The sequence below is a fragment of the Rhododendron vialii genome, chromosome 1a, assembly GCF_030253575.1.
Source record: "Rhododendron vialii isolate Sample 1 chromosome 1a, ASM3025357v1".
NCBI lineage: Eukaryota > Viridiplantae > Streptophyta > Magnoliopsida > Ericales > Ericaceae > Rhododendron > Rhododendron vialii.
Genome location: NC_080557.1, coordinates 3,098,306 through 3,124,100, shown reverse-complemented (window position 1 = coordinate 3,124,100; position 25,795 = coordinate 3,098,306). Strand labels below are relative to the sequence as shown.

The window sequence follows — 25,795 nt, the reverse complement described above, 5'->3', positions numbered from 1 at the left end:
GACCGTGAGGTTCTCCTTCGTACTTGTAGCCAAGGGAGAGCCTCTTACTACTACTCCCTCCGTCCTAATTTATTTGTCCACTTTTTGACTTTTACTTGTCCCATAATGTGCATCCACTTTAGAAGACTAAGGGACCAAAAGCTACAAAATTCCCTTTTTGTTCCTTACCATTTGAACTAAAGTAATTTTTTTCAAAAAGTTTGGAGGGCAACTTTTGGAAAGTTGAGCATTTATAGGTGCAATGATTGTGTTCCCTTAAAAAGTTGTGCTCTCCAAATTGGACAAAACAAATTGGGACGGAGAGAGTATTAATTTCCCTCCAAAATCATCAAAACGGGTATGAATAAGATGAAAATGCCTCCTAATGACTATGGTGCTCCAAAACTGTCCGGTTCAGGTTCAACTTTGCAGAAACAAGATTTGACCTTGCGGCCGCGAGATCCAAAATGTCAAACCTTGTGGACGCAATGTCGATCCATCCAACTTTTATGAGTGTGTAGCTGCATGGTTTGGGATTGCCTGGGCTTCCCAAATTGATTTTTTTGGGCTTCTTGGATCTTACCAGGGACTAGTCCAGCTCTACTTTTGAGTTTAAAACGTTTTATAACCTTTTGGCATATGGCTGAAAGATGATTATTTTCATCAAGTTGACCCACACTAGTTATATGTTGGGCATTTCATGCTTCTTTAAAAAAATTTCTTTTACAAGTCATCTTTTAAAAATTGCTTGGAGGGTGTTGCAAAAATCATGATTCCTTATTGTGAGGTGTCTTATGGATGGGTGAAGTAAAGGTTTAAGAATAGATAATCCGGATACTTGAAATTAATGACCAATTTGAGATGTCGTTTTCAATATCATCGTCCGGGATACATCCGAGGCCGAGCTTAGGAATTTGTGTAATCAAATATGGGGTGTCTAGTGTCTACAGCTACTGGGTCATATTACGGTCTTTGGTAGGTGCACAATATTCTAATTGCTCAAATGTTCTGAGTTTCTATTCTTGAATACTAAACTTAGAGTTGGATTTGGAGAAATTATGCCAAACTTTTTAAGTTTTGTATGCCATTATGTAGTCTAACCTTGAGGATTATTTGTAAGAATCATGAGCGGGAATCATGGATCTCCCTACCTAAGCAAGTTAACATTCTTGGATACATGCTGATAATAAAAAAAAAGAGAGCAAATTCTGGGATGCAGTTCACATTCCCAAACATGATATCCAGCGCTAAAAACCTTGGCTTATTATACATAGAAACTTTTCACTACTCTTTGATTTTATCCTTACAGTGAAACCTTTTTGTTCTATTTGGTTCCCTGGCACTGGAATACTAATTTCATTGAATTGATATTCTATGATGTTAAAGTCAGCATGTTGATTCAGTTTTTGAGGAATTCCAAATTCATTGTATGCATCATATGAACAGAAAATTTCTCTAGTATTGAGTTGTCGTGTGTAGATTTACTGTGAAGTTGAAGGTGATCCCGTAGACTCCTGAAAGGCGGTCCTGGCGGGGATTATTAGGATGGTGATTATGTGAAACAACCCAGGCCTAGCTGGCGGTCCACATTGGAAGTATGTGTGGGCCCTGTGGGGGTTTTATAAGCAGGGTCAGTGAACCCAGATGACATCGTTTGGCTTTCCCTTTTTCGATGGGATCCCGTGGTGGTTACTTATGGTGTCCAAATTGTAAGGAAGACGAAAACACTGGACTTGCTGTTTTTCGCTTATGTTTACATGAGTTCCCAAGGAAATGGAAACATTTCAACTACCTTGATGGAAAAGGGTGGTGGGATTTATCAAAATAAATGGGTTTACTTTTGGGTGTTTTCCCATATCCCTTTGAAAGCTTCTATTTAGAGAGTTTGGTATGTAATTTCTCACATTTCTTGAATTTTATACTCGAAGTCAACTTTACGTTGCTTTATTGCTTCATTTCAGTTAGGTAGTAGCTCTCTCAAGTGTCAACGCATCACAATTGGCAATTTGTAATTTCCCACATTTCTGAAATTTTATACTACAAGTCAACTTTACCTGCGTTGTTTTATTGCTTCATTTTTGTTAGGTAGTAGCTCTCTCAAGTGTTAGCGTGGCACACTCACATTTCTTGAATTTTATACTCCATGTCAACTTTACCTGCTTTGCTTTTCTTGCTTCATTTCAGTTATGTACTAGCTCTCTCAAGTTTTAACGCAGCACACCTGCACCCTCTCTCACTCTCTCTCTCCACACAAACACGCAGACAGGGTTTCAGGTTTTCTCTCCATGAGCAAGTGATGGCTCAACCTGTTGTATTTGAAAATTTTAATGCCAGACTTTTTACTCAGATTACTTGACTTTCTTGTTCGACAACCCCAAAAGAAGGTTTATGGTTTGTCTCAAGAACCAAAAAGAGTGCTTATGGTTTCAGCATACCGGAATCATTTCGCGATGTATGAAATTTGGAATATTGATTGTTTGGCTGGTAAACTTGAGGGAGTTACGTTACCTGCCAAAACCAATAATATTCCAAGTTTCACATATCATGAAATTTTGATTGGTTGAATTAGAACTTAGAAGGGAGCTTAATCACCGTCTGACCCCTTTCAGTCGAATAGAATTACTTGCTGATATTGGGATCTTGGAATTTTGAATGGGTTTCGCAAGTAAATTAGAAGGATTTAAAGCATTTGCGTGAGGAAGACATGGCTCACAATAGAAGGGGGTCAGATCAGCAGCCGCAGAGGCGGATTTTGCGGACTCGGACTGCCCATTATTCAGGAGAGACTATGATGGACAGCGAGGTGGTACCCTCATCACTTGTTGAGATTGCACCAATTCTCCGTGTAGCTAATGAAGTTGAGCCCAGCAACCCCAGGGTGGCTTACCTTTGTAAGTCCTAATCGCCCTCGTTGTTCATATGTTATTTTTGAGTTGTATCTACTTGTGAAATTTTTGTCTGAATTCATGTATATAACAATTCTGTTCCCGAATCTATTAGATTTGTGTATTTAAAGAGCCTGTACATGAGGCTCCACAAAACACTGGCATAGAACAAGAGATTGGGCTCCCTTCCTTGGTTGAGAGAACCAGCTCCCGGTTGAGGTTAGGGATTCCCTCCCCTGGTCTTGATATTCTTTGATGAGCTGAGCTCAGGGAAGGCTAACGAAACATTCTCAAATGCAAGCCATTCAACTAGGAACACTTCGTTTATGTCAAGATTGTCACGGACAAAGGGAGGAAGATGAGTGGTTAGGTGGTAGAACTCTTTCTTCGTGCCTTTGAACGACATTGCTTCAACTCAAGACTTAGAATCAACTTCACTCGCACTTTTGTTTGTGTTAAAGAATAGGGGAGGTCTAAAGCCAACGTCCCTGTGGAAGTTCCATAGCCTATAGATCCAAAGCCATCACCCCCCCTAGATCCGGGGGTTCATACCCTCAAGTAGCAGAGGCAATAGAAGCCGGGGTGGTAGATCCATCATATCCAGATAAAGAACCAGCACTAGTAATAGAGCTAGAAGCATAGGTATCAGAACCCATTGATCCAGCAGCTCCAGATCTAGACCCAGTGCCAATCTTATGTTGCTTGGGAATGGAATGGGTGATCGCTTAATATAATGTTGGGACCTCTCCACCTATGAACTCTTAAGATTTTATGTTGGATACAAAGTTTCTGTATGGTATTAGAGTGGGGGCCATTTCATCCCACATTTTACAAAATTCCATCCGCACCCCACAATGACAGACCCAGTAAAAAGGATGTACGATGATAGACCTAAAAAGAGGCTATACTTAACAGACCTCAAATGCGCGCTGCTGCACTTGAGTGTAAGATAACTCGATATACATTGGTGGGCCTATTTCCTAACAGCTTAAGCTTTTGGTACTACCGGTGATTTAACATTTAACATGCTATTAGAGCTCAGGTTGCAAGAGGTCTTGGGTTCAAGTCTCTCTGTTTGCATTTTGTTCCCCGTTTGCATTCTGTTTCTTCCCTTCGTATTCTGTTTCCCTCTATCTATGAAAATTTGAATCTCCATGTGCAAGATGGGGTTGCACGTGAGGGAGGGTGTTAGATAACTTGATATACATTGTTGGATCCATTTCCTAACAGCTTAAGCTTAAGCTTTTGGCATTTTTTTCCCCTTTTGCATTATACTTCTTCCCTTCGTATTCTGATTTGCGCTATTTATGAAAATTTGAATCTTCACGTGCAATAAAGGGTTGCACTTGAGGGAGGGTGTTAGATGGAGTAACTTGATATTCATTGTTGGGCCCATTTCCTAACAGCTTAAGCTTTTGGGACTAATGGGGGATGTTAGTTACAAGACTACGTTGCTTGGAAATGGAAATGGGTGAATATAAAGAGCTTAAGCTTCTGGGTTGAATATAAAGTTTTTACAGTTTGTGCTCTCGGACAGGAAATATAATGAAGTTTCTACAGTTTTTTTCTTTGAACTGCGTGCCCAAGCTGGTTATATCAATAATGACTTAATTTAATATACACTGACCTACCCTAGGGTTCCTCATAATTACAGGCACCTCCCCTCAGTTTCCTAACATTACATTGACCTCCCTTCTGCTTTCCGTTTGTGTTTCAGTCGTCCCCTTCCGTTAGTTAACTGTAAGTGAGTTTAATAAGGTCACCAAACTTGTATATCTATATCCTGTTATGCCCTTTCCACCTCTTCCCCTCCACAGACCCTAGTAAGGCCTTCTTCCTTCCCACCTCCTCAATAATCCAGAATAAGCTCCGCTGCATGCGTTTCACTTTAGTTATATTTTTATATCCCGAAAATTATTATCTTTTAGCACAATACTTTCCCCCACCACACCAATATTCAGCTCAGTAAAAAAAAATAAAAAACTTAGCGAGATAAATTGGAGATACTTTTCTGCATACCATATAAAAATGGGAGTTGTAATTTTCATCGTCATTTGCAGAGCTCAAAAAAATCGATTATAATTAACTTTGTCAAGAGTGATGTTATTCTCTTATTGCTGTTTGGAAAAAAAAAATGCAAAGGTCATTTGAACATGAATCCTCTATAAACCTGGTGCATATTGATGTCGTTGCTGGGATCAGGTCGGTTCTATGCCTTCGAGAAAGCTCACAGACTAGATCCAACATCACTTGGACGTCGAGTTCGGCAATTCAAAACTGCCCTTCTGCAACGCCTAGAAAGGGTATGTTGTGCTTTTTCTTGATACAGCTAAATGTGCATATGACATCAATAGAGGTGTAAACATAGACGATCTTATTATGCATGAACATTTAGATGGCTGAAAAAAGAGAATATCATTGTTGAGGGTTAGTGCAGCATGGCTGTATCAGGAAACTATATTGCAGAACCATAATAGAGTAGATAAGGACATTTTCTTTTGTCTATGTAAATGAATTTTTGAACGGCGAAGAAATTTTGTTAGTTATAAAAAGATCAAAACCTTGAAACAGTACAATAGGGTGACATCGTTCGGCTTTCCCTTTCAGATGAGTTCCCGTGGTGGTTACTTATGGTGTCCAAATTGTAAGGAAGACAAAAACTAAGGAGAAACCACCAGCCACATTTCAGGCTAGTTCAAAAAGGTGAAACTAAACATTCCTGAAGCCTCAACCACTTAAACTAGACAATAAACATGTAAGATATTTTCCAAAGGCACCTGTAATGCACTTAAACAAACTGATACCCATTTAATATATTTCCCTAGACCTAGGCTATTCTAGCCTATTAGTTTTTAATGTGGATTACGTTTTACAGCCTTTTTTTGAAAGCAAAATCTAAGATTACACCCTTTGCTCGAAGACAAGATTTTGCATGTCGTAACTGATAACAAGAAAATCTCTGCACATGGAAACATTTTTATTTTTTCGTAGTCAGGCTCAACTTTTCTTTTTGTTCTCTTTTTAACAAAAAGAGACAAATATAAAAAGCTCTTTCCCATATTCCTTAGAGGTGTGCTTAATAAATTTCTTTTGCCTATCAACATAAAAAAAAGAAGCTGTTTTTCACTTATGTCCATGAGTTCCCTAGGAAAAGGAAACATTTCGACTTGCCGTTTTTCCTTTGTTCTCTTCAATCTCTATTCAGAATTTTACACTATAAGTTGATGACCCTTGTTGTTTTCAGGAAAGTGTAACAACATTAGAAGGACGAACAAAAAGTGATGCTCGTGAAATGCAAAGTTTTTATCAGCATTACTACAGGGAATATATCCAGGCTTTACAGAGTGCAGCTGATAAAGACAATCGGTAAAATATCAGGGGGCCATCTAACTATCTACTTGGAGATTTCACTATTTTGCATTATGCTTTTGTAAAGTAGGCTTAATTATTTCTGGGGTATTGTGTTGTTTAGGTGAGGAACCAATGAGTGTAGATGAGAGGGGGCCAAAACCAAGATGTCTTTGAATTCATTTGGGGGGTTGGGAGTTACCTAAATTAGGTTTAGTTGTGGGGATGAGATTGGAGTAGAACGTGTATAAATTCCTGTGTATGCTAGTGTTGAAATTGTGGGAAAAGAGAGAGGGGGGAGAGAGAGAGCGTGAGCAAGAGAAGAGAGATATGGGGAACCCAAGGGCGTTTCCCCTCAACCGTATGTGTGAGTGAGGGGTGTTTGTATTTTGCATTTTGCAAATTGAATACAATCAATTAGTGTGGTGTGTCAAATAAGAATCGACTCTCTTAATCCCATTGTATTTTAATAGACATAATTTGCCCCGTAATCCAGTGCTCGGCTTACTAAGGCTTATCAAACTGCTGCTGTTCTCTTTGAGGTTTTGAAGACGGTTCTCCTGACTGAATCTGTTGAAGTGGCTGAGGAGGTGAAACTGAGTTTTTATTGGTGACTTTTGAGTAATGTCAAATCTTTAAAATTTTGCAATTCAACTGTTGAAAACAAACCTTCTTCTTTTAGAACTTGATTTGCTTCTGGTAGTCCTCTTGCATATTCTGTCCTGGTATATATATGTACACGCGCGCGCACACACACACACCTTTTTCTTGTCAAATTAATGGACATAAGAGCCTGTTTGGTAACCTTCTTATTTTGTTGAATTTACTATCTGCCCAGATTTTGGAAACTCACAATAAGGTTGTTAAAGAGACAAAGATATTAGTACATTACAACATACTTCCTCTCGATCCCGACAGCTTGGATCAACCAATTATGAAATATCCTGAGGTTAGATTTTGAATAACTGGTGTGATATCATGATCTTTATCAGTTTCATTTTCTATTACTTAGTTTTTTCCAATCTGCAGATTCAAGCTTCTATTTCTGCTCTTCGTAACACTAGGGGTCTTCCATGGCCCAAGGACCACAAGATGAAAGTAGACGAAGACATTCTAGACTGGCTTCAGGCTACGTTCAGATTTCAGGTGGCGAACTTGTTGCTTTTGATGATTTCTTTGCCTATGTGTCATGAAGGGATGATGTTTAGTTAATATTTTTATGCAGAAGCATAATGTGGCAAATCAAAGGGAGCACTTGATATTGTTGCTGGCAAATGTTCAGATTCGGCAATCTCGAAAGCCTGATCAGCAACCTAGGGTATTACACTCTGAAATGCCATTGGCTCAAAATATCGTACTTCAAAAAAGATGCTTAGTTGACTTACATGTCATGATTGGGGTGTAGTTGGATGACCGCGCTCTTGAAGAAGTTATGAAGAAGCTTTTTGAAAACTACAAAAAGTGGTGCAAATATTTGGGTCGTAAAAGTAGTCTTTGGTGGGTGTATGTTTTTATTTTTCCTATCATTTTAGGTCTGCTGGGAGGATCATATTCTTCTGAGTTGTAGTGGTTATTCTCGATATTGGATATATTCTCATACTGTCTTTGTGAAAAATTAAACCTTATATTATCTTAGGCTAGGCTCTGTTTGTTTCGACGTAAAATATTTTTATCAAAACTAATTTACTAATGAGTGGTAGTGGTTATTCTCCGTAGAAATTTCTTTCAAGGGTTGATGCCAAATACTAAAAGATAACTTCAACAAAATCATTTTACACGTAAAAAGTTTCACTTTCCTTGGCAATTATTTTATGACGAAACAAACATAGCCTTAGGCTCAGTACCTATAAAGTATTTACATTATAAAAAAATTTCCTCGTAAAATTGTTGTACTGAAAGTAAAACTTTTCTCCGGTCTTCCAGTGCAACGCCCCAAGTAGACCACTGGCCCAATACCTTGATTTTGATCCACAAGCCACACCACATAGCCCAAAAGCTTAAGCCCAAGGTACTAGTAGTAGCCCACAAGATTTGTTATATGCCCAAGGTCACCCATGTAGACTTCCGATGTGGGACGGGGTATTACAAATCTCCCCAACTTTATAGCCTCGCACCCTCGTGAGGGGTTAAGCACTATAATCACTAATACTAATCAAACCAATAACCAAATCGAACCAAACTCCACAGGCCCACATGGTCATGTACACAACTTGGCTCTGATACCATTGATACCACCTGTAACGCCCCAAGTAGACCAATGGCACAATACCTTGATTTTGATCCACAAGCCACACCACATGGCCCAAAAGCTTAAGCCCAAGGTACTAGTAGTAGCCCACAAGGTTTGTTATATGCCCAAGGTCATCCATGTAGACTTCCGATGTGGGATGGGGTATAACATCCAGTGTTTGGTTGGCCCTAGGAAAAAGATTGTCCAAACCAAAGCTCAAACCCTTGTTAGGCTCCACTAATTACAAACCACCGATACCTCAATCTCATGGAAATTCTGCCAAGTGCCAACACACAATCAGCTTGCTATACATATATACATGTATGTAATATATGTATACATACTCGTGCGTTTTTGGCATTGTACATATAACCGCAGGTTGGGATGAGGCCAAGCCAACCTTAGATTCCAAACCCTCTTAATCAGCTCCATTCCCTGCAGTACATTGTGCAGATGTCAATATCCTGCTCTCACTCTTCTTGGGCTTTGACGGGAAAATGACTTACACAGGGATTCATGTGTAGAGGCACAAGTATTTTACCTTCCTGCATGGAACTATATCTTTTAGTGTTTGGCCTAGGTAGATGTGGAGAGGCACTATTCACAAATGTATTTTACCTTCCTGTTTGTTGAGGCCGGTGCAAGCAGTTTTTTTATTTTATATTGCCTGGCTAAAATAGGTAACATTCCATTTAGCTCATTTGGTGCACTTGCTCTAAGGTCAGGTTATTCTGCAATTGCAGGTTGCCAACTATTCACCAGCAACTGCAGCAACGTAAACTCTTGTACATGGGACTATTTCTTCTCATATGGGGGGAGGTGGCTAACTTGAGATTTATGCCAGAATGCCTTTGTTATATTTATCATCATGTAAGTATTAAGATGTGCTCTTTCCTTTGCGCATGACAAACTTGTGTTATAAATTGCCTATTTGTTTTCTAAATTTTCTTGTAGGATTTTTTTTCCTGACACTAGTGTCTTTGCCAAGTGCGTTGCACGTGGTACATATTTTTCCTTGGCTTTGATATTGTTCTTGTGTTCAGAGTTGGGTGACTCAGGGAGATAGGAGTCATCAAGTATAAGAAGTTGTAATAGCTTTAATATGATATTCTTGTGTACGTATTTTTACCTCAACTGTCATTATGAAACTTAAGTTCATTGTAGAGTGTAGACTATTATTCCCCTACGGCTAGAGAGGTCTAAGATTTTGGCATGGATGGACTGGGTTTCATATTTTGTTTACTATAAAAGCATCCAACTCAAAATTAATTCGTGTGGAGAGGCCATCCAAACTTATGTGCTCGTTTTGGAGTGGATAATGAACAATTGTGGGACATGCACTGACACTTTCCGGACATGCAATCCCAATCTGTCGAGATGTAAATAAAGGATCCATTACATAGGGATCCCACTGGAAGAGGTGCACTTAAAGCCCAAACAAAGGGTTATCAATCAAGAAAGTGTTGTCCAAAATCCTCCGAAAACCTATTGCTGGTACTGTGGTAAATCATCAAACTCAAAACCATTAAACAATGAGTGAAGAGGCTGCCTAGACTCATATAATAGTTTTGGAGGTGATAGTCAACCAATGTGGGACAATCAACATCCAAGTGTTAATGTTTCCCTCTTGGTTTTTGTACAGATGGCATTTGAACTGTACGGTATGCTAGCTGGGAGTGTAAGTCCCATAACAGGTGAACGCATTAAGCCTACATATGGTGGTGAAGAGGAGGCTTACCTAAGCAAAGTGGTAACTCCAATCTATAATGTAATAGCCAAGGAGTTTCCTCTGCTTGTTTCCTGTAGTTTTTGAAAGTAATTGATGTGATGCTTTGATTATTGCGTTTTCTTTGGTTCATATATATCTTAGCATTTTTGCCGCTTCGTGCTTCGTAGGAAGGTAGAAAGTCCAAAGGAGGAAAGTTGAAACATTCTCAATGGAGGAATTATGACGATTTAAATGAATACTTTTGGTATCATGCTTATTGTTTGTAAACATTTTTTTTTGAATTTGCATATAAACATTTTTTTGAATATGAATCTTTTTTTTTTCAAGTGTAAACGAATCTAAGAATAACTGTAGGTCAGTTGATTGTTTTCGGCTGGGGTGGCCGATGCGTGCTGATGCTGATTTCTTTTGCCTGCCTATTGACCAGTATGAGGTATATAACATATGGGTCCTGGTAAATAACTACCCTCCTGTTCATTTTTCCTTTGTTACAGATGTTTGACTGTCACTTCCTTTATAATCAATTATGTGAAAGCTATAGGCTATTTCATGAATTTTTTACTAAATCAAGTTTACTGTCACTATCTCTAGCTATCACGCTGATTTTCATTTTCAGGAGATCATACCAGCTACCAGGGATCGATGGATTGGCAAAGTCAATTTTGTTGAGATCTGCACATTTTGGCATATATTTAGGAGTTTCAATAGGATGTGGATCTTTTTAATATTGTGTTTACAGGTAATCTAGTGTGCATTCTTTCTGTTTTCTTCTAAACAGTTTCCCTTATGCCTCGGTATCCCCTTATCACATCATGTTGACATGAATTTCCCTCTTAAGGCGATGATCATCATTGCTTGGAATGGATTAGGCAAACCAAGTTCTATAGTCAAAGCTGACGTGTTCAAGAAAGTATTGAGCGTCTTTATAACCGCTGCAGTATTAAAACTTGCACAAGGTAAAATTTGCTTAATTAGATTATTGTTTCTTTTCTGGTACCTTCGATTACCACACTCTCATCCTGATAGGCCCAAATGTGCCTCGATAGAAACAAGTCCATCACATTTAAAACAAGACTTTTTGAGAGGCTTTAAAGAAATTTTTGAACGGCACATTTAAAACAAGACTAATACTCATACAAGACCAGATTGCAAAATCGAGAAAATATGCATTAGGTTCAAGTCTACGAATAATGCAGTGGGGAAGTTTTAGGTAACAATAACAGTCTACTCATTGTATTCTTGCTGTAAATATCAGCAACAAGTACGTAGTTTCATGGCTTGGTGCAATTTTACTCCTATGAGCAAAGAGTAAACACACAGTCTCTCGATCGATCGACTTCCCTTGCTCCACATTCCTCCCTCCCACGATGCCAAGGGATCAATTCCTCTTCATAGTCCCTGTCTCCCCCCTCCATATACTCTTTTTATGGCTCCAGTCGACACCGAGAGTCGGAACTGTTCATCTCGTAAAACTTGCAGTTAGCTACGTCTGGAAAAAATTAGATTCATCGGACATCTATAAATGTGTAAACAAATCGCATTTTGGTTCAAACATTGGACAGTTAAAGTTTATAGCGACATAGCTTTCCATTATGTGAAACAAAATACGATTTGTTTATACATTTATAAATTTCCGATGAATTTGATTTTTTTCACAGACGTAGATAATAGCAGATTCTACGAGATGAATTGTTCCAATCCTCGGCATTGGCTTGGGAGTGAAAGCCACAAGGGGAGTATGGAGTATGGAGAGGAATTGATCCACAGAAACCCAAACCCTGCCCCTCCTCGCCTTATCCCTCACCATCACCTGCCTCCTCGTCCTCCCCGTCCTCTACTGCAAAATACTCTCACAAATGCACCACTCCAATAGCATTAGATCAAATAAAACTCTTTCCCCCTCACCGCTTCGCCTACTCTGTGGGTTTGTGTCAGTTTTCAAAGGAACACTCAAATCCGGCCAAAACGTCGCCGTCCACAACAAACTGATGGACTGGAAGAAGCGATTCGCAATCGCAATGAACATCGCGGAAGGATTCATATACTTCATTGTCTTATTCCGGCAATCATTCACGGGGATATTAAACTGTCTACTATTCTGATTGATGCATTTTTCAATGCTAAGCTAGCTGATTTCGGGTTAGCTCAAGCGCTTACTTCTTTATCTTTAATCCTTTACTCGAGGAAAAACTCAGGGTGCGTTTGGCATTTGTGGGAAGAAAGACAAAGCAAGGGAACATAATTATGAATGAAATTGAGAAAGTTGGTTACTTTCCTATGTTTGGGTTTGCAAACAAATTGAAAGAAAAAGAAAGAGAATGAGGACAAAAAAATAACTTTACTGTGTTGGACTATGACGAGAAAGATGATAGAAAACAGTAGCGATGACTAGCAAGCAAAGAAAGAAAGTGAGAGTACGGAAAAATAGAGGAAATTGTGAAGAAAAGAAATTTCTAAATGATTTGCTTGATTTTGTTTTATTTCTTCCCAGAATAGGAACCAAACATAACAAGGAAGAAAAAGTTGAAGAAAAAAAAATTGTACTTTCTCTTTCTTTCCCTGTATTGCAAACAGACCCTGAGGTTTCATGGAGACCTCTACATTCAGCAATAAGATACAACATCGATAGCATAGTACCCATGTAATCCCCAATCTACCGGGGTATGGATGGGGGATGACTAGAGACAGATTCAATCTTTGGCTATATACGCACAAATTAGCTGCGTTCAGAAAGTTTTGGCCCTATAATAGCGGCTTCCCTATACCTCCAAAAATCGAGGAACTTAAGGGACGTTATGCTGTGGAAGCATGCTTCCGGATCAAAGCTGGAAGGCATCAAAGAGGGCAGGTCTAGGGACCCGATTCAGTTTTTGTGCTCATTACCTTCCTCTAATAAAAATCTAGAGCATCTTTAATGAACAAATGGATTCAGCAATAATGAAACAATAATGTTGTTGGTGAAAGTTAGTGAATTTCTTTTGCTTTTTGTGCTTGCAGCTCTCCTTGACATAACTATGAGCTGGAAAGCCAGGCACAGCATGTCAATGCATGTAAAGCTAAGATACATTTTGAAGGCTGTTTCTGCTGCAGCTTGGGCAATAGTTTTACCAGTAGCTTACGCATATAGTTGGAAAAATCCCTCTGGTTTTGCGCAGACCATTAGGAGTTGGTTTGGCAACCGTTCAAGTTCACCTTCTTTCTTCATTGTGGCAATTCTAATGTACTTATCCCCGAATATGCTTTCTGCACTGTTGTTTTTGTTTCCATTCATTCGCCGGTACCTGGAAAGATCAGACTATAAGGTTGTGATGCTCATCATGTGGTGGTCCCAGGTATGCAGGGACTTCTCAACCTTGTCTAAAACTCTCTCCGTCTCTCTTTGTTAGTCCATTTTGGGGAATCCAATTATTCAGGAGACATATTTATTGCACTTTGAAGACTTAGAGTTTCCAAGAGTACGCCACGAATTTTTTATATCCCTCCATGTCATTTGAGTTATTAAGGGCTTGTTCGTTTTGGTATTTGGATTTTGGATTTTGAGTGGAGAGAGAGAGAGAGAGAGAGAGAGAGTAATGATTGAGAGAAAATTTATTGGAGACCGTGCATAGGGAGAGAATCCAAAATCCCAAGTACCAAAACTAACAAGGTCTAAGCGATTTCAAAAGTGAAGGGCAAGACTGTATTGTGATAATTTTGCTTATTGACCTTTGAAAGAGGACATTCTTTCTGGGACAGCCAAAAGTGGAAAAACGAATTAACAAAGAGAGACGGAGGGAGTATCAAATTTCTGTGTTTCTCTACTCCTTAATTCCAAAAGTTATTGTTTTCATAGATATAGTGCCTGATGCTGCATCCTTTTAATATGTCGTTACTATGTTCCCTATGTGTTACTGTTGCATTCTTTCTGATATCCTGTGATGTCTTGCAGCCGCGGCTCTATGTTGGAAGGGGAATGCATGAGAGCGCATTTTCTCTTTTCAAGTAAGAACAAAATTTGGACTGTGAATCTAGCTGGGATGGCATGAATCAGATATCTGCTGTTGTAATTGAGTAGTTCTAACTGTTTCAACTTTCAGGTACACTACTTTCTGGGTTCTCCTGATTGTTGCGAAGTTAGCGTTCAGTTACTATGTACAGGTGTTTCTCTCTTCAACTTCTACTGCTAGACCACTAGTGTTTATTCTAGCAAGAGTGGAATCTTTGGTTCATTAAAAAATGTGTGGGACGGAAACTGTTAATTTGGCCGACTTACGGCAGTAATCTAAGATCTTTGTGAAATGTTTAGGCCGTTTGGCTGCTTTTGGCTACCACAGATTGCAACCCTTTTGCAACAGTGTGATAATCACGGAAACTGAATTATTTAACCAAGCACTCCTAATAAATTGTATCAGCGTAAGGACAATTTGAGTCTAAGGTAGTCACTCTTGTTAGACTTGTCCCACACCGCTCATCTAAGCCACCCAAGCTTGGTTAATAAATTCTAGAGGCTACTCCACCTATTGTCAATTGGTTTGAGGTTGGAACCCTCCAAGAAATCTACCATGGTATTAGAGCTAGGTCTTGGGTTGCCTCACCTATCGTGGAAAAGTCTCTGTCGCCCTAGTCAATTGGTCTGGTCTCCTGGTCTGTCACCTCCACGTGCATCCGGCCTGCACGTGAGGGGGAGTGTTAGACTTGTCCCACATCGCTCATCTAAGCCACCTAAGCTTGGTTAATAAATTCTAGAGGCTACTCCCCCTATTGTCAATTGGTTTTAGGTTGGAACCCTCCAAGAAATTTAACAACTCTGATCTTTTAGTTTGCACCACTGGCATTGTCTTACGAGTTTTTACGCGATTTAAATTCCCATATCCTAGCTGATGAAAGTTATGTCTCATCATAGAGACTAGAGATTATGTATTGTTTCCCCAGTCCCCAAGACATCGGCCAATTGCCTCATTCATTTTCTGTAATTACAGATAAGACCTCTTGTGGGTCCTACCAAGGATATTATGCGACTTCACATAACAACTTATCAATGGTATGAGTTCTTCCCTCATGGTAAGAAATGATTGACTGTTATTCCGCAAATGTGTAGTATAAATGTACAAGCTGGAGATGGTTTTTGATATTATCATGTGCTGTTTGCAGCCAATAAAAATATTGGTGTGGTGATTACACTCTGGGCACCTATTGTTCTTGTAAGTTCATTTCCATTTCGTGCTGGATCTGTTCCACTCTGTTCTCTAAGCTCATTTTGTTCCCAATGTCTAAAGACTAAAGCAATGAATACTGCAGGTCTATTTCATGGATGCACAGATTTGGTATGCTATTTTCTCTGCAATATTTGGAGGTTTATATGGTGCATTTCGCCGTCTTGGGGAGGTTAGTGGATATTCCTATTCTCTGACTCTAGTTTGTATACGTTATTTGTTTCGCTGCACAGTTTTGTGTTTTTACTCCAAATTTGTTTTATTTTTATTTTTTGACCGTGGTTCAAAGGATTAGTGAATATGCACACAAGCACAGAATAGTTTTTGTCATAATCAATTTGTGAAAATTGAGTGTCGTGTTTCTTGAAAAGGTGCATTTTATTACTTATCATAAGGTTCTTCGACAACCTCATGGAAGAAAAAGTAATTTTATTACAATGCAGTTTATTTCTGTATCTTAGGTTCTTTAAATTATTACTCACCTTTTCTGTTTTGCTTTCAGATTCGGACACTAGGAATGCTGAGGTCCCGATTTCAATCATTGCCAGGTGCTTTCAATGCCCGGTTGATTCCACCGGAAAAGAATGAGCAACCTAACAAGGGACTGGAAGCTGCACTATCCGGCAAATTTCATGAGGTTCAGTTACGTTTTATTTAGTATTTTTGTTTGGTCCTTTGTGAAGTTTCAGGAATTGTTAAATATTCAGTTCTGTTGAACGAAGGAAAGGAGGCAGCAAGATTTGGTCAGTTGTGGAACGAGATAATAACTAGCTACAGGGATGAGGATCTTATAAACGATAGGTATTATGGGGATTCCAACACTGGAAAATCTTTCCCTTTTGGTTTTATCTAGTTTATCACCTTCCTCTATATTATCCGTTCTGGTATTCTTACTTTTGTATGTTTTCTGGGTCCTATCCTGTGGTGCTTATGTTCGTGTCCTTGCAGGGAAATGAACCTATTGCTTGTCCCATATTGGGCTGATCGCAACCTGGATCACATTCAGTGGCCTCCATTTTTACTTGCTGGCAAGGTTTATGCTATGTTACATGGATATCAAATGTCAGGACTATTTGGTCCTACTTCTTTACTAATGCATAAACTACAGAGAACTATTTGCAACTGTTTTTATTTAGTTTTTGGACTTTCAATTCTATAATATTTTGTTTATAACATATCATCTTGCGTATATGTGACTCTTTATGTAGTGTCCTTACTCCGTACTACACAGAGGATGTCCTTTTTTCCATGAATCTCCTGGAAAAGCTGAACGAAGATGGTGTATCTATCCTATTCTACTTGCAAAAGATTTTTCCAGGTTAGACTTCTTATGAGTTGTCTTGTCACCCTTTGATCTTCTGTGAATGATATTGTTTAAGCATAGAACTCAAAATTAATTGGCTAAGTGCGGAGAGGCTACCCAGGCTCATATATTAGTATTGGAGGTAGTAATTAACCGATGTGGGACATTAATTGGCTAAGTGCGGAGAGGCTACCCAGGCTCATATATTAGTATTGGAGGTAGTAATTAACCGATGTGGGACACGCTCTCACTTATGTGATAGGTGATTAGGGTACAGTGCCCTAACTCTGGATATATGTGAATTGTTCAGATGAATGGAACAACTTTCTTGAACGGGTTGGATGCAGCGAAGAGAAACTAAAGGGAAATCCAGAACTGGAAGAACAACTTCGGCTGTGGGCGTCTTATAGAGGCCAGACATTGACCAAAACTGGTATTGTTTAATTTCAATATCTTTGTGGGTTTATTTTTTTTTGGATAGCTGTTGTTCCTTCAAATGATGAAAATTTTCTCTATGCTCTTAACTCCATGCTTACCAAATAAGTACGAGGTATGATGTACTATCAGCAGGCTTTAGAACTTCAAGCTTTCCTTGATACAGCTAAGGATGAAGGTACTTACTTAAAGCATGATTATATATTCTTCATAGTTTTGTATGGTAATTGAATTCTTATTCCTTTCTCTTATTATTTGCTTGTTTTCTTAAGAGTTGATGAGAGGTTATAAGGCTGTTGAATCCAATACTGAGGAACAACTAAGGAATGAAAGGTCGTTGGTGGCTCAATGTCAAGCAATAGCTGATATGAAGTTCACGTATGTGGTGTCGTGCCAGCAATATGGCATTCAAAAACGAGATGGAGATGCTCATGCCCAAGACATTGTTAGGCTTATGACAACGTATGTTTTCAAGATTGAGTTAATTGTTTATGCTATGGTTGGATGCATGGAATTGTTAGGCTTATGACAAAGTGATGGCGGTTACCACCTTTACTAGACTTGTTTTTCGTCAATGTCAGATTATAGACTATGTTACATGGTTATGATATTTATAGAAAAGGAATATCAAATTAGCTAGAAAAGCAATATTTCAAGTATTTTACTTTGACAGGAAATAGCAAAAACATATTTTTCTTAACCCCTTCTTTTTTAAATACATTTTTTTTTTGTTCAGGACATGTTTTTACGGTATCCATATCCAATTTGGGGACACATATCCTAGTATCCTAAGATTTTAAGTTTAGCAAGGTTCGACGCTTGGACTTGCACCCCGCACCCGGTACTCACACCCGAGTCCATGTAACATAAATTATAGCAGTTCCCCTTCTCAAATCTAATAAATAGTAACCCTTTCCTCTGCTGTTTATGGAGAATGCCTAAAACTAAGTAGTCAAAGGCCCAAAGCCCCCAAAATCAAGTGGCCTACTCAAAACATTAAATTTATGTCTCAGTTGACGGGGGAAATGTGTGTATAGACCATATCGTTCTATGTTCACAGAAGCAAAACAATCTCTATGCTTTTGAGTCATTTCCATCATCCCGAGGACATTGCAATTGAAGTGCTCAATTTTTCGAACTCTTGATGCTAATGCATATAACTTGAGAAATACTTTGTTGGAGTTTTTGATGTCGATTGTACCATAGGTTTATTTATTGACATGAATTAAAGCAGGTTGAACACAATGTAAAATGTCTCACTTTAGTAGATAGAACTTAAATTATTTTTCTTTTGTTGTCTACGTGGATACAAGAAATATGTTAATTAAATATTCATGTAGCATTCTATATTTCTATCTGCTTTACTCTAATATATTTTCGTGTAGAATTCTATCATTCTATTAGCTTTTTGGTCTATGTTTGCCACTCTTTTAAGTAATATCCCGACTCCGTCCCTCCTTGAGAAGGAATGGTAATTTGATTAGTAGGAATCAACTACCTAGTAATCTATTACCTGAGCTAATCCCCATTTCAATGTTTGGATTAGATCAGGAATTTAACTCAAGAATCTTTTTTTTTTTCTGGGAGATTTGTTCAAGTCAACGTTCTTCGGAAAGAGCTTCTATCACCATATATCGAGAAGAACCCACCTAAGAAGCCCCAATAGAGATACGAAATGCGGGCACGAAATGACACAAATATGCGGGCATGTGATTCTTCTTAAAGCTAGGACAAGGACGCGTTGGGATATGTGAAATACATAAATAGATGACTGTATAGCTATACACATAAATTTCATAGATTATGTGAAGATATTATATTTTCCCAAATTAAAGATAACAAATCCAATGACGAAAATGAGAATGGCATATTGAGTTTTCTCTTTAACATAGATTATAGATTATAACTTCCATATTTCTTCTCAACTGTACAGTTGGGAAGAGGATGAAGAAGAGGAAGAGGAAGAGAGAAAATAGAGATACGGATCCCAAATCATAGGGAGCCCAAAATCATATAAGAACTCAGAAAAATAGAGTATCTGGTGTGCTGAAATCTTCTCCCTTGTCTCTCTTAGTCGCACTCTGTTATTCTGTCTCCTAGGGTTTTCTCAGTGTGTATGTTACGCTTTTCATCCTTTTTAAGTTATTTAAGTGTTTAATTCTGTTCACATTTCAAATATAACATTTTTTACCCTGTTTGAAGTTGTAAAAAATACATTACGACCAAAAAGGTGTCCCACGCGTGTCCGGTAAGTGTCGGAGCATGTCCAAAACGTGTCCGACTAAAAAAAAAACCAAATTAGATACTCGGACAAATAATTTCACTTGTCAGACACGTGCCAGGAACGTGTCCAAGCTAGTTTGTATCTGATACGTCTTCAATACGGATACGGATGGCCCGAAAACTTGTTCATACATCTTAGCAACCAACAAATATAAATTACCATGGTTTAGGGAGGAATCAGATTCTTGTTTGGTTTACTTAGTTTCAGAATGTGATAACGGGTAGATGTGTCATTAGGAATCACATTCCTATTCCAGTCTGTTCCAAATGTAGGAATCATGAGAATACATCATCACATTCCAATTCCTCCCCAAGATTCTTGCCGTCGAAATACAGCCTCGAGGTTTATTTCTTACCATCTTCTTGTTTCTCGGGTCAGGTATCCATCTCTTCGCGTAGCTTATGTTGATGAGATTGAAGTAACCAGCGAAGATAAATCCAAAAGGACACTTGACAAGGTTTATTATTCAATTCTTGTGAAGGCTTTACCGAAATCTGTTGACTCATCTGAAGTAGACCAGGTACTATTCCAGCTGAAATTGGACTTGGCCAATCTACTTATAATGGTTTGTTTGAAGTTGAACATTGGATAAATCACTTTAACTCTATGTTTCCATCCCATTCAATAACAAGCATTAGTGACAAATGGCAATTGCTCAAATATCCTTATTCAGGTTATCTATCGGATAAAACTACCGGAACCTGCTATATTAGGTGAAGGGAAGCCTGAAAATCAAAACCATGCCATAATTTTCACACGTGGGGAAGGCTTGCAAACAATAGATATGAACCAGGTAACTATCTTATATACGTCTTCTTGTCTAGTTAATGATAAGCTTGATTTCAATTCCTGAAGTAAGATCGTTGAATTCTTATTCACAGGATAACTACTTGGAAGAAGCCTTTAAAATGAGGAACTTGCTGCAAGAATTTCTTAAAAAGCATGGTGTGAGAAATCCAACAATACTGGGACTTAGGGAGCATATATTCACTGGCAGGTACCAGACCTGCTGTTACCATCTGGTGATGGATTCTAGTTGGTATATCGTTCCGTGGTTAGTGACAGTTCCTTTTTATGGGTTAATTTGTGCAGTGTTTCTTCTCTTGCATGGTTCATGTCAAATCAAGAGACAAGCTTCGTAACAATTGGACAGAGACTGTTGGCTAATCCCTTGAAGTATGACGTCAGTTTGATCTATCACTTATCTGTATGGGGTGTGTGTGTGTGTGTGTGAGAGAGAGAGAGAGTGAGAGAGAGAGTCATTGGATTGGTAGGTGGTGATGGGAGCATGGGAAAGGTGGTGGCAATTGTAGTGGTGGTTTTCTTGATTCCTAGTAATATGAGATTAATTTGACAATCTGCGTAAAAAAAAAAAAGAAAACTGTCGGGTTTAGAAGGTGATTGCGGGTTGTCCACAATGTTCTTATGAAGAAGGATTCAAAATATTTTCGCTAGGATTCAGTCGCTGTTTAGTTTGCTTATGTAGTTGTTATCTACTTTGTTCTTGTATGTTTAGTATACTGAATGTTTGTAATTTTCTCTTTCTACCCATTTAGGGTTCGTTTCCACTATGGTCATCCAGATGTGTTTGATAGGCTCTCTCACCTGACCAGGGGCGGTGTGAGCAAAGCTTCCAAAATGATCAACCTAAGTGAAGACATATTTGCAGGCATTGTCATTGCTTCGGGCCTTTGTTTTTAATTGTAAATACATGATTTCAGCTTCATTGTCCATCTTTCCAGCTCCTCCATGATGTGCAGGTATCAACTCTACTCTACGAGGAGGCAATGTTACCCATCATGAATACATTCAAGTTGGTAAAGGGAGGGATGTGGGCCTTAATCAAATCACGCTTTTTGAGGCAAAGATAGCCAATGGCAATGGTGAACAGACACTGAGTCGTGACATTTATAGACTTGGCCACCGTTTTGATTTCTTCCGAATGTTGTCATGTTATTTCACAACTGTGGGGTTCTATGTCAGCACCTTGGTATGATATGGGCTAAGTCTCAACCAATTGGGGTCGGCTATGTCAAATTTTATTTATTGTTGTTGTATGGACTGGAAACGTATCTTTCATTGTTGTCTGATCACTGTGGTTCTTCCCTGGCAGATAACTGTGCTTACGGTCTTTGTATTTCTATATGGTCGCCTTTACCTTGTTCTCAGTGGTCTTGAAGAAGGACTGATTACTCAACCGGCTATTCAGGACAACTCTTGCTTCTCAGTGTTTTGTTCAAATTGGGTTTTCGATGGTGTTGCCTATGATGGTGGAAATAGGCCTTGAGAGGGGTTTCCGAAATGCCTTGAGTGATTTCTTACTGATGCAACTACAGTTAGCTCCTGTATTTTTCACGTTTTCTCTTGGAACAAAAGCCCATTATTTTGGAAGGACTTTGCTTCACGGCGGTGCAGAATACAGAGCTACAGGTTGTAGATTTGTTGTGTTTCATGCGAAATTTTCTGACAACTATAGGCTGTACTCACGGAGTCATTTTGTGAAGGGGATTGAATTCATGATCCTACTTATCATGAATGAAATATTTGACCAATCTTATGGAAGTTCAGTTCCATACATACTGATTACAGTATCAATGTGGTTCATGGTGGGGACATGGCTGTTTGCTCCCTTCCTTTTTAATCCCTCTGGGTTTGAGTGGGAAAAAATCTCCGATGATTGGACAGATTGGAATAAGTGGATAAACAACCGCGGAGGGATTGGGGTGATTCCTGAAAATAGCTGGGAATCATGGTGGGAGAATGAACAAGAGCATCTTCGGTATTCTGGATTGTGGGGTATCATTGTTGAGATTTTATTGTCCTCGCGCTTCTTCATCTATCAGTATGGACTTGTATATCACACGAGCCTTACCAGGAAAACCAAAAGTGTTCTGGTATTTTCCTTGACCATATCTACTCTAGTATGTGCATTTTTGGTTAAGAAATTTCAATCTTGTTCACTTAAGTGGCAGTTGAATTTACTTTATTTTTCTTTGGGCTACAGGTGTATGGTATATCATGGCTTGTGATCTTTGTAATACTGTTTGCGATGAAGGTGAGTGATCAAATTTCTGCATTTCCCAAGTTTTTATCTTTCGATTTTTTTTTTCCCTCCTTCCCTTTATACCAAGCTGAGGCTATATACTAGGGTTTGCGTGTTCTATTATAAGAAAACAAACTAGTATTACAAAGTGAAGAAACAAGCATCTTTGGCCTTTTTTTCTTTTTCTTTTTTTTTTTGAACGACGTCTTTGGTCTTTCTTACTGCTCTTGTAGTCTTGTGGGTCTAAAAATAGTACGCACTCCATCCCAATTTGTTTCTCCATTTTGGGAACCCAACTTTTTAGGAAACACAATGATTGCACCTAGAAATGTTTAAGTTCCAATATTTGCCCTTGAACTTTTTTGAAAAGTTACTTTATTTTAGAAAAACAAAGGTAAAAAGGGAATTTCATTCATCCAAAAAGTCAAATGGACACAATTTGGGACATGCAAAAGTCTAAAAGGGGACAAACAAATTGGGATGGAGGGAGTAATTTGCTTCGAATACCTACAGAAAATAGAAGTGCCCGAAATCTGCTCAAGCTAAACGTATGTGCATACGTTGTATGTCATGGTAGACACTAGACAAGTAGCGGGAACAGCTGATGAGATTTATTTGAAGTTAGTAATCAGAACCTATTTTGTGGAGTTGTAGACAATGTAAAGGAATGAGGAATCCAAAGTAAAGAAAAAGATATTTGCCGCCAAGTGGACTCATAATCAAGAACGGACATTCACAACAGGAACTTTTGGTTAGACATAATAGAAGACTTCATGAATTGCTATATTGCTGCTGATTTCACTCTTCGGCATGTTGTTGACACTCAATTTTGCCCCACCACTCACAAATCAAATATCAGAAGATTCAAAACAAGAAGCCATGCACCATGTGGTCTCTTGGATTCGCTGTTCGTGTGTTTGCGTAATTGAACGACCGACCTCATCATTACAATCTTTGCGGTACAACAAGACAGACTTTTGACTGGATTCAGGTCTCAATCAGACACCATTAGAGCGTCGCACAACAGTGTGCAACAGTAGCCAACAAGGGACGATAACCCACCTTGTCGTATCACTACATGCGTTTTCTGCATCTCTAATTGCGTCATCCCTCCCCCCACCCATTTTTTGGACTATAGGTAGCAAGCCCTTGTTCCAGTTTTGATATCGAAAAAATACCAGAGAGAGAACTCTGGGTAGAAAATCCAGAGAGCCTTTGGCAGCTCTGAGCGTGTATTCATCGGCCCGAAAAACTTCCGAAAGTGTTCTGATTCTGTCAAATTCCCCCATAACCCTCCAAAGTTGTAGGCTACAACATTAGTATAGCTCGGAAATATTGTGATTTACTAGAGCACTTTTCAAGTTATAATTTCGTTTAGCTTGTGTTTCAATTCATCAAGGGCCTCATCTTCCTCACATTTGTTACTGGCCTAATTCTTTTAATAGCATTCTTTTCACAAAAATAAGAAAGAAGCATTCTCTTCAAATTTTGCAGGTTGTGTCCATTGGAAGGCAGAGATTTAGTACAACCTACCAGCTTGTTTTTCGATTCATCAAGGGCCTCATCTTCCTCACGTTCGTTACTGGACTAATTCTTTTAATAGCACTTCGCCATGTGACATTTAAGGACATTATAGTATGCATTCTTGCTTTCCTGCCAACTGGATGGGGATTGCTTCTGGTGAGTTGTGTCTTCTTTGATCCTCTCACTTTTCAAGTAAGGTCGTGTTCCTCTCACTTTTGTCCTTTCATTTTTTTATAACTCACGTGTCCGACCCAACTTACACACACCTCAACTAATTCTGGGGAACCAATCCTTCAGCCCACTTTTATTCTTTCATGTCAATACACATGTATCATTAAATTAGTAACTGATTAATAGTCTGGGTGGGACCCATGTTTGTTTAAGAACTTCATCAAAAAATCAAAAACTTAATAGAAACCTTGATTTGAAACAACTAATGTTTTTGGAAATGTTACTCCATCCTCTAGTTTAGTTTTTCTTCACCTCTAGGAGTGTTGTTTTATTTTTGCCTTTTTTGGGAAATTAACTTTTCTCAGCTCTTAAATGGCAAAATTTCTGTGTATGTATTTAGATAAGGCTTTTTGCCCCCACTTTATGAAAATTGTGTCTCTGCCTCTAGGCTAATGTTTTATATGATGTTGGCCTTTGACCATTCACCATGTTTTTGGGGATCTCGTGTATTTGAAGATTGCGCAAGCTTTGAGGCCTTTAGTTCATTGGGCTGGATTATGGGGATCAACTCAAAAGCTTGCTCGTGGCTATGAAATGATGATGGGCTCGCTTCTATTTGCCCCAGTTGCATTTTTGGCTTGGCTTCCCCTTGTTTCGGAACTCCAAACACGGATGCTGTTTAACCAAGCATTTAGTAGAGGTCTACAGATCTCGCGTATTCTGGGTGGACAGAAGGACAGGTCTTCGAGCAAGAAAGAATAAGCTTTGTGAATCTGTGATCCACGTACATATTCTCAACACCAGTTCCTCTGTCGAAGGCACTACTTTCATTTCACATACTTCTGTTGGTATTGTTCAGCCATTCTAATATATATATATAATCTGTACTGGTTTTGTTGTAGACATAGATTGGAATCGGAAATGAGTACATGTATAATTTTTAAGCCATTTTACACATGAAAGTGGTAGTTTTAGGCATAAAGGGGAAGTGTAGTGGGAAAAAGACCTGTTGTTTATGATGATTCAGTGTGGACTCGTCTTTAAGTTATCCTGTATATGGCAGTGAGATATATTAAGGCTGTATATGAGGTTTTGTAAGATATATAGGAGGGGCCAAGTTGCTGGTCTGTTCAATAAACTCTGTTGTTTGCCGAGTTTGGCCTCTTTTGGAGTGCTGTATGCTTTGTCTTAGATTTTCCTCTTGCGAGGAATTTTATCCTTTGCAAGTCAGGTCTTTCACGCTTCTGGCATGCCTTAAATTCATTTGTTGCTGCACCAGTGATTTCTCTATCAATCTTGTGTTTGTATTCGCGATATCAAGCACAGTCATGCAACGGTTATAATTAGTTTGCGATTTGTGTGATTGAGATAAATTATGTTGGGAGAGATGAGTTGTGCAGGCGATTAGTGCCTTTGCGAAGATTCATGTCAAGCTAGTCTATGTTGATTGACGAATCGTAATCTCCTTGGGTTTCACTCTTTCGGGATATACAGTCTCTGACATAGGTATACGACATTACTCATTAGGCAGGTTGTCAATGACCAATCCTTGCCATTGAGATGGGTGGTGTCAGTGAGACGATCCGGTTGAGATAGCTTTTACGGTGTATGAATCCCGTGAATCTTCTTGGTGACTATCGTTAGGGATTGCATCCCTTCCGGTAGTCTCGTA

At 38.8% G+C, this 25,795-nt stretch overlaps 1 pseudogene; it reads left to right on the top strand.

The window, feature by feature from the left end:
• The first annotated feature begins 284 nt into the window (after positions 1 to 284).
• Positions 285 to 25,277, top strand: LOC131326480 (callose synthase 3-like; annotated as a pseudogene).
• Positions 25,278 to 25,795: the final 518 nt, after the last annotated feature.